Source organism: Lactuca virosa, chromosome 8, assembly GCF_052849685.1.
Source record: "Lactuca virosa cultivar CGN04683 chromosome 8, Lactuca_virosa_CGN04683_v6, whole genome shotgun sequence".
In the NCBI taxonomy this organism is placed as follows: domain Eukaryota; kingdom Viridiplantae; phylum Streptophyta; class Magnoliopsida; order Asterales; family Asteraceae; genus Lactuca; species Lactuca virosa.
The window spans coordinates 305,085,464-305,093,788 of NC_136433.1; positions in this window are offsets into that span (position 1 = coordinate 305,085,464).

The window sequence follows — 8,325 nt, forward strand, 5'->3', positions numbered from 1 at the left end:
GATATCTGTGAGTTTGTGAGCTTTACAGGGTGCAAAACCCTGAATGAGATGGTGGAGAAGGCCTGTGAGCTGGAAATGGAGTTGGAGCTTCGTACCAAGCGGAAGCCGGAGCAGGTTCACGCAACTGCAGTCAGGATAAAAAGCCTAAGACCTCGGATTCTTCTGGTAGGGGCTAGAAGAGACATGGCCGATGTGCCAAGTGCGGTAAGCCGCACAGTGGGGCTTGTCGAGCAGCGGGCTCGGGATGTTACGCATGTGGCTAGCCGGGCCACATAACCAGGGACTGCCCCAAGAAGGGCTTGATTTGTTTTCACTGCAACCAGACTGGCCATAAAAAGGCCGATTGTCCGAGGTTGCGAGGGGAGGAGGAGCAGTGGATGCGCCCACACTCGCCACAGTGAGGATCACTGACGGCCGCCCTGCCAAGGCGGATGCTCCTGCGGTGAAGAGTCGCGCGTTTCAGTTGACTACCGAGGAGGCTCGGGCAGCGCCAAACGTCGTGACTGGTACGTATATTATTTTTCCGCTTGATATTGATTTGTATTGCTTATGTGTATATATATGTGTGTTCCTGTATAGGGACCTTTTTGGTCAATGGTATTTCGGGTCACGTTCTTTTCGATTCGGGAGCTACCCGATCGTTCGTATCTCTTGCGTTTAACAAGAAATTCCGGGATGCTCCCGGAACTTTGGATTCACCGCTTGACGTTGAGATTGTAGATGATCGCACTATGAGTGTTGCGAGGGTATATCGGGACTGTGTCGTGAACGTATTTGGGGAGAGGTTTCGGGTTGATCTGGTACCGATACCGTTGCGAGGGTTGAAGGTGATTGTCGGGATGGACTGGTTGGGGCCAATGGGGCCATGATAGATTGCGAGTGCTAGTTGGTGAGAGTTTGAATCCCAAGTGGGGGAGAACTGGTTATTAATAGGGAGAGGGCCTCGCAGGGGCCAATACTCTTTTCAGCTGCGAGGGGTTAAAGACTTCTCCATCAGGGTTGTTCGGAATTTTTGGCGTATATCGCAGATAAGAGGGTTGAGACCTCGACAGATTTGGGCAGTGTGCCGGTTGTACGAGATTATCGGGATGTCTTTCCCGAGGAGTTGCCTCGAGTGCCTCCGGAGAGGCAAGTAGAGTTTCGCATTGATTTGGTGTCGGGTGTCGCTCCGATAGCTAAGGCACTGTACCGGCTAGCTCCGCCCGAGATGCAGGAGCTGTCTACACAGCTTTAGGAGCTACTAGATTGAGGGTTTATTCGTCCAAGCGGTTCCCCATGGGTAGCATCGATCATGTTCATGAAAAAGAAGGACATGTCACACAGGATGTGTATTGATTATTGAGAGTTGAACAAGCTAACGGTGAAAAACCTTTATCCGATTCCGAGGATTGATGATTTGTCCGATCAGCTGCAGGGTGCATCTTAGTTTTCCAAGATTGATCTTCGGTCAGGGTACCATCAGATGAGGATTCGGGATGAGGATATACCGAAGACAGCCTTCAGGACCCGGTACGGGCACTACGAGTTTGTGATGATGTCATTCGGGCTCACCAATGCCCCTAAAGCATTCATGGATCTCATGAATAGGGTGTGTACGCCGATGTTGGATCAGTCGGTGATCGTTTTTATTGATGATATATTGGTCTATTCTAAGAACAAGGAGCAGCACGAGTAGCATCTCAGGGAGGTATTGGAAACACTACGGACGGAAAGGCTTTATGCCAAGTTCTCGAAGTGTGATTTCTGGTTACGAGAGGTGCAGTTTTTGGGGCACATCATCAACCAAGAGGGTATTTTGGTTGATCCAGCCAAGATTAAGGCAGTGATACGGTGGGAAGTGCCGAAGAATGCATCAGAGATACGTAGCTTCTTGGGTTTAGCAGGGTACTATCGGAGATTCATCCAAGATTTCTTCAAGATAGTCGTACCTTTGAATCGTTTGACCAAGAAGAATGTGACTTTCCTGTGGGGCCCAAACCAGCAGTTGAGGCAGAGGTTATGCAAGGCCCCGATTTTGGAACTACTCGATGGGTTGGATGATTTGGTGGTGTATTGTGATGTGTCTATCACAGGGTTAGGCGCTGTTTTGATGCAGAGGGGGCATGTGATCGCGTACGCCTCGAAGAAACTGAAGCCTCATGAGGCGAACTACCCCACTCACGACCTGGAATTGGGGGCAGTGGTGTGTGCCCTGAAAATATGGAGGCATTACTTGAATGGAGTTTGGTGTACCATCTTTACTAACCACAAAAGTCTGAAGTATTTTATGGATCAGCAGAACCTGAACATGCGACAAAGGAGGTGAGATCTTGTACCACCCAGGAAAGGCCAATGTGGTGGCCGATGCTTTGAGCCGCAAGGCGGCAAGTGCTCCAATTAGGGATGTCTGTTTGAGGATGACAATGATCTCTCCATTGTTGGATATGATCAAGGAGGCTCAGGTGGAGGGTTTGAAGAAAGAGAACTGGAAGATAGAGCAAATTCGGGGTCAATTTCCCCTATTTTTTCGGGATAGTCGAGGTCTTCTGACACAGTGTGGCCGGGTGTAGGTACCGGTAACCGGGGGTGTAAGGCAGAAGATCTTGGAGGAGGCACATAGATCCAAGTTCTCTATTCACCCGGGGGCCACAAAGATGTATATGGATCTGAGGTTGAGTTATTGGTGTCCCTGCATGAAGCAGGAGATTGCGTGGTTCGTGGAGCGGTGCTTGACCTGCAGGAAGGTCAAGGCCGAACATCAGAGGCCTCACGGCAAGGTTCAGCCGTTACCCATTCCTATGTGGAAATGGGAAGAGATTACCATGAATTTCATCACGAAGTGACCGAAGACGGCGAGGGGTGTGGATGGCATATGGGTTATTGTGGATAGATTGACGAAGAGTCCCTACTTTATTCCGATCTCTGAGAGCATCTCCGCTGAGAAATTAGCGGACATATATGTGCGAGAGGTGGTGGTTAGGCACGGGTGCCAATGTCGGCGGTTTCTGACCGGGATGTCTGATTCACATCCAGATTCTGGAGAAAGTTCCACGAGGAACTGGGCACCCAGTTACATTTCAGTACTGCTTACCACGAGGAAATAGATGGCCAAAGTGAGAGGACGATCCAGACACCGGAGGATATGCTTCGGGAATATGTATTGGACTTCGGAGGGAGTTGGGATACATACCTCCCACTAGGTGAGTTTTCATATAACAATAGTTATCATGTTAGTATCGACCGACCCCCGTTTGAGATGTTGTATTGTCGGAAGTATAAGACCCCAGTTTGTTGGGATGAGGTTGGACACCGAGTCATGGGGAGCACCGAGGTGGTGCTCAAGACTACCGAGTTGATTCAACAGGTGCGCAACCAGCTACGATTCGCACAGAGCCGTCGAAAAATCTATGCTGACCGGCATTGATCGGATATTGAGTTTCAGGTGGAGGACTTTGTTTTACTGAAAGTGTCGCTATGGAAGGGAGTCATTAGGTTTCGGAGGAGGCGCAAGTTAGGGCCCCGATATATTGGCTCGTTCAGGATTTCTGCCCGGGTGGGCAAGGTGGCTTATCGCTTGGATCTGCCCGACGAGCTTAGCAAGATACACAACACCTTTCATGTGTCTCAGCTTCGGAAGTATGCACAGACGAGGCTGCAGTTATCTCTTTGGATGACATTCAGATAGATGAGAGGTTGAATTACATTGAGAAACTCGTTGCAGTTTTGGATAGGAAGACTAACGTTCTTCGTCACACTTCAAATCAAGTATTACCCTTGGAACCCTTGAAATGATTTAGTTGGCAATAATGGTCCCTGTTAGTACGCTGGGCATACCTAAGAGTACACTTAGCGTACCATGGAGGAAGGATCGCGAAGGAGTCTCGCGTACGCGGGGCGTACATATAGGTACGCGGGGCGTACGCGACAGAGAACCAAACCCTAATTTCCGGACTTAAGACCTATATAAGCATCGTTATCTCATTTGAGCCTTACCCTAACTAGCCTCCTTCACCCTCAAACGTCCCTAGAACCCTAAAATCATTAGAGTGTGTGTTCTTGAGCTTGTGAGTGTTTAAACACCATCCTTTTGGTGTGTTAGCTTCAAGGAAGAGGAGGAAACAAGCTTGAACAAGGAAGGACTTCTGGATCTTTCATTTACATCAGCTTAGGAAGCTTGAGGAGGTAAAAAGTTTTCACCTTGGTCATCATTATCATTTCTAGAGCTAGGGTTTTCTATATGGTCCCTTTTTGTGTTCATGGATCATCACTAGGGAGTTAGAGCAACTCCAAAGCTTAGGAAGAGTAGATCTAAGGTCCCTTGAGTCACTCATGCCATAAAAATGGTGTCTTGATGGGTGTTTTGACTTCATGCATGGATTAAGACTCTTGGAAAGGTCTTAAAGGATTGTTGGGAGCATATGGAACATGCAAAGGCGTAAAGTTGCCAACTTTATGCCTTAGGACGTCTTAATGGACTCAGATCTAAAGTTGGACGTTAGAACATCAAGTATTAAGCACTTAATGGAAGAAGTTGCTTAATCTGCTTGTACGATGGGCGTAGTATAGCGTACGCAGCGTGTACAACTCAGGGACTCAGTATGCTGAGCGTACAGGAGTGGTACGCAAGGCGTACGCACTCAGATGGGCTTGGACTTGTTTTGCGCTTGTAAGCCCTTTGGTCCTTAATAAGTCATTAGGCATGGTCATGTTTTGAGTTAGTGGGCCAATTTATCTATTTTGGGCCATGGTTGCTATGGTTGGGCCTTATTGGGCCATGAGGCCCATTAATGATTTTGGACATGGACTTTGGGTCCATTAGCAATGGAGGACTTTTGGGCCATTATGAAAGGACTTGGGGCTTTAGTTCTTGAATTGGATTATATTCAACCCTAACTTTGGGTTAATGATATTATTGTTCAGTAAGGGTGGTTACAGACTGTTAGGAGAGAATATTTCAGATTCATCAGACAGAGGTGAGTCTCCTCACCATACTAATGGGTCTAAGGCAACAACGTCGGCCCATTTAGTTAGTTTTAGTGTTCATTGTTGAGCCACTACTGATATGTCCGGTATGGATGAATATGAGAATGTGCTATTACTTATTGACTAGATATGTGAAGACCTCGGGGGTATCCCGTGGCAGTTGGATACAAGACCATGTGGGGGAGCCCATGACATTCTAGGTAAAGACCATGTGGGGGAGCCCATGGCAAGTAGTTGAGACCATGTGGGGGAGCCAATGACACATAGGAGTAATACCTTGGAGGGAGTCCACAGCATCCCTATATGTTTATACATGAGTTATGTAGTATGATAGTTATTTATTTGATATATGGTATGCTAGTAGACTTTGTGTTATTTGCATGGAAGACCCCGAGGGGAGCCTGTGACAGGTGGATATCAAACCATGTGGGGGAGCCCATGGCATCCTAGGTAAAGACCCTGGGGGAGCCCATGGCATGTAGGTATAAGACCATTGGGGGAGCTCACGGCATCCTTATATGGTAGTATGCATGGCTTATGTGGTTTATGTAGCTTATATAGCTAATATGGATTATGTGATTATGTGGATTGTGTGGGGTATGCTCTGGGGAACTCACTAAGCATTAGCTTACAGTTTGTTGATTGTTTCAGGTACTTTAGAGCCTAAATGCAAGGGCAAGGTTTGATGGCGTGGCATGCACTCTCCGACATTTTATATGGGGACACTCTGATATTTGAAATAAAATGTTGATGTTATTGATTTTGAAAACAATTGTCATTGAGATTTTATATTTTATGGGAATGTTTTGATTATTTAAAAATGAAAAAATTTATTTGGAAATTTGGGTCGTTACATGCAAAGTCACCAAGTCAGTGACTTTATGGGTTTAGACGTTAAGTAGATCTCAGACCTGTGATTTGGTCCCTTGGTTTAAAGCATTAAGTGCTTAATACAAAAAAGGACTTAACAAAGGAGTACGCTGGGCGTACAAGCTGATACGCGCTACGTACAGCCGAGTACGCCCTGCATACTCAGTCATAGTGGGTTTCGTACAAATGGGCCTCGGTTTGGGCCATTTCCATGGGCTGGTATTTTAGGCCTTAGTGGGCCATCTGGAGGTTAACCTTTGGTCTAGAGAAGCATTATTGGGCCTTAGGTGTAGGCCTATGTGAAGGGATTGGGCCCAATTAGAAATTGGGCCATATATTGGGCCTTGTAGGAGTGTTTATCTTTTTGGGTCGAGGGTTGACTACAGTTCATTTTGGGACTAGAGTATGTGAGGGGTAGAATGGTCTTTTACCCCAGTGAGGACTTATGGTTAAGTTATGAGAATCCTGAACTTAACTAGTTTTTATGATGATCAGTAGCTTGGGGAGTCGAGAGATCAACAGTTCGGGGATCTGCCAGCTAGCAGCCAGAGGATTATCCGTGAGATTCGGCTTTGCGAGGTGAGTTTCCTCCTATAGGAACGGGTCGAAGGCACCAATGCTGGCCCGTATGTATGATTATATGTCTCCAGATTTCGATCCGATGCCGAGCGGTGCCCGATGAATGTTTATATGCTTTCCGGATTACGATCCGATGTTGGGCGATGCCAGAGGAATGTTGGTATGCTTGATGTCTTAGTGATTCTTGCATGTGTCTGTATTTGTATGTTTCCGGATTACGGTTCGATGTCGGGCGATGCCCGAGGAATGTTTGTATGCTTTCCAGATTATGGTCCGATGTCGGGTGGGGCTCGAGGAATGCTTATATGTATGTTTCCAGACTACGGTTCGATGTCGTGGTACCCGATGACTATGTGCATGTTTAGTTATACTTGTTTTCTATGTGATACTTGTATGTGCCTGGTAGGGAGGTGAGTGTGGGCGGGGTCCCATATCTCACCACTAGCTGAGTATGTACAGGGTTCCATATCTCATCATTAGCAGAGTAGGGGCGGGGCCCATGATAGGCGAGGCCTTAGGACTAGAACACATGGTATTGCGTATGTTTTCTTTATGTGTTAGCATTATTATATGGTATTGATTGTATGTGTATAGCGGGCGGGGCCCAGTGACATGAAGGGCCTAAGGTAAACATATATGTATACCGAGCGGGGCTCGATGCTAGGCGGGGCCTGATGCCAAGCAAGGTCCGATGCCGGGCGGGGCCCGATGAAGGGGTGGGGGCCCAATTTATGTGATTATGTGTACGGTATGTGGTAGTTTGGGGAGACTCATTAAGTTTCGTTCTTACGGTTTTTAGTTTTGGTTTGAGGTACTTTCAGTTGCAAAGAGAAGAGCTCGAGAAGAGTCCCTCTGTCTTAGAGATTCATTTTAGCCATGGGCTTCAATACCCTCTCCGATACAGTTTGTTGTCTCTGATTGCCAAATGCGATGCCCTGATCTTGACTTTTCTTACCTCCTCTGGGCCATCCGAGAGTATGCCATGACGCAAGTAATCGACGTATGGTTTGGTCCATGTTGAGAGAAAAACTTTGAGACACACTTGAATAAACGTTAGAACAAGTATATTGCGGAATAGTTAATCTCGAAGGATCTAAAAGCTCAACAATAATATTAATAAGTTAGAGTTAGATAGTTAGAGAGTTAGTTGCGGAAATGTAAACAAATGGAAACAACAACAATTGCTATATCAAGAATACACATAAGTTGATTCATAACGATGAATGCACTCAGGCCAAGTTAATAAGTGAGATCAAACTTAGTGATTAAGTCACAAGAGACTTGCTCCGAAGAGAGATTGTAATCAATTATATTCTAGTAAGATTTGAGAGTAAGAAGTGATGCGTAGATGGAGAGATAGAAAAGATAGCTTCAGAGATGTGTATTCAGATTGATAGATAATAAGTGAGAATAAGCTCTATTTATAGAGACTCAAGAAGTTACATTTGAATCACTCTCTAAGAGTAGCCATGCAAGGCATACTGGACAATAGAGAGTATTACAGAAAGACAAATAAACTAAGTAAAGTTAGAATGGCTGCGGTTGACTAGATGACTTCGGATGTGGTTGCTGAAGAGGGAGCTTGACTGCGGTAGCTGAAGTTCATGAGGGTCATTTTTCATGATTCAACAATTTCCCCCTAAGTGACCTCTTTAACTTTTGTTCAGCTATCAAGTTTAAGAAACTTGATCAGGATCCACCAAAACTTCCTAATGTTTTCCAACCAAATGATCCTCCTTAAAATCTTGAACTTGACTTCGGCAGTTGTGTGCTTTGATCTCTCAACTGCGGTTCAATAGATTTCAAGTTGCTTCCTGGTGAGGCGATTCATGGCAGTCATAGGAATAAAGTATTTGACTTTATCGGTCATCCGTTTGAAAATGACTCCGAGTTCAGGGAAGTTGGTTGCACCTA